This window comes from Colobus angolensis, unplaced genomic scaffold (genome assembly GCF_000951035.1).
Source record: "Colobus angolensis palliatus isolate OR3802 unplaced genomic scaffold, Cang.pa_1.0 Scaffold64, whole genome shotgun sequence".
NCBI classification, from domain to species: Eukaryota; Metazoa; Chordata; class Mammalia; order Primates; family Cercopithecidae; genus Colobus; species Colobus angolensis.
Window position 1 is genome coordinate 1,872,180 of NW_012120043.1, and position 1,722 is coordinate 1,873,901.

General features: G+C 57.4%; 1 protein-coding gene across 2 annotated transcripts in view; it reads left to right on the forward strand.

Annotated features, from left to right (window-relative positions):
- The window catches only part of SCAMP4 (secretory carrier membrane protein 4), a 21,786-nt gene that overhangs the window by 14,585 nt on the left and 5,479 nt on the right, over window positions 1–1,722 (forward strand). The window lies entirely within an intron of this gene.

The window sequence follows — 1,722 nt, forward strand, 5'->3', positions numbered from 1 at the left end:
GTTTTTTGTATTTTTTTAGTAGAGATGGGGTTTCACTGTGTTAGCCAGGATGGTCTCGATCTCCTGACCTCGTGATCCGCCCGTCTTGGCCTCCCAACATGCTGGGATTACAGGCTTGAGCCACCGCGCCCGGCCTCCTTTGTTTTTTTGAGACGGAGTCTTGCTCTGTCACCCAGGCTGGAGTACAGTGGTGTGATCTCTGCTGACTGCAACCTCCACCTCCTGGATTCTCCTGCCTCAGCCTCCTGAGTAGTTGGGATTACAGGCGCCTGCCACCACGCCTGGCTAATTTCTTTTGTATTTTAGTAGTAGAAACACAGAGTTTCACCGTGTTGTCCAGGCTGGTATCGGACTCCTGAGATCAGGCAATCCGCCCTCCTCGGCCTCCCAAAATGCTAGGATTACAGGCGTGAGCCACTGCACCTGGCCTTTTATTATTATTATTATTATTGTTATTATTATTATTATTTGAGATGGAGTCTCTCTGTCACCCAGGCTGGAGTGCAGTGACATGATCTCTGCTCGCTGCAACCTTCGCCTCCCAGGTTCAAGCAATTCTCCTGCCTCAGCCTCCCGAGTAGCTGGGACTACAGGCACCCGCCACCATGCCCAGGTGATTTTTGTACTTTTAGTAGAGACGGAGTTTCACCATGTTGGCCAGGCTGGTCCGAAACTCCTGACCTCATGATCCACCCGCCTCGGCCTCCTAAAGTGCTGGGATTACAGACGTGAGCCCCCGCGCCCGGCCAGATTTGTGGCTTTTTGAATAGGCTTTTTATTTTGGAATCATTTGGAATTCACAGTTGCAGAGAGTGACTGTTCTCACCCACGTCCCCGACGTGTCTCCCTTGTCCTTGGCATGGCAGGAACTCCCCACGGGTGATGCTGCTCACAGAGCCGTGGGTGCCTTTGATTTCCTGGACGCCCGTTATCTCCTATTCAGGGGTGCCTGCCTCACGAGACCGTGGTGGTCTCATGCCAGGGCTCAAATCAGAACCCACATAAGGTCCCGGGTTTCCCGGAATGGTGACTCCTCTCCCTTCAGGACCCCTCGATCTGTGGGCCTCTCCGCTCCTGCACCTGCGCCCGGCGCCAGGCCCTCCAGGGTGGCCGGGATCAGTGGTGGGTGCACCCGTTGGATGTGCCACTGAGGCTGGTCTGTCCCCGCCACCCCGAGAGCCCGAGTGACATTGCCCCAGGGATCTGAGTTAGAGTCCTAGTGAGAGTGTCCCTGGGGCTCCCAGCTCTGCCAGCCTGTGGGGTGCATCCCCCTCCTGCAGAGGCTGTGGCTGCAGGTCAAGGCGCTGCTCGTCATCCTCTGAGTCCTCCTGAGCCCACAGCTGCTGGCTCCGCTCCCACTGGCACTTCCCTGGGCTCTGGTGCCTCCCCAGCTCTCCCAGGCTAAGCTGGGTGGACAGGCCTGTGCCCGTTTTGGGTGGTCCTGAGATCCTGGCATGCGGTGAGTGCCCACATATGACCCTCAGAGAACTCCCTGGCCCCTCAGCCCTTGTGCAGTGCGGCAGCAGCGACTTGGCTCTCCTCGTCAGAGTCTAGAGTCTTCTCCCGCAGGTCGCGGGAGAAGCTGGAGCATGTGGTCCCTGCCCGCGTTGGACAGAAGGTGAACACTCTCAAGCAAGAAACCCAGTGGTCCCTAGAGGCGAGCCCGGCCCCCCTCGTAATGCGAGAAGTCAAATCACAGCACGTGGCGACTTCATGTCCACC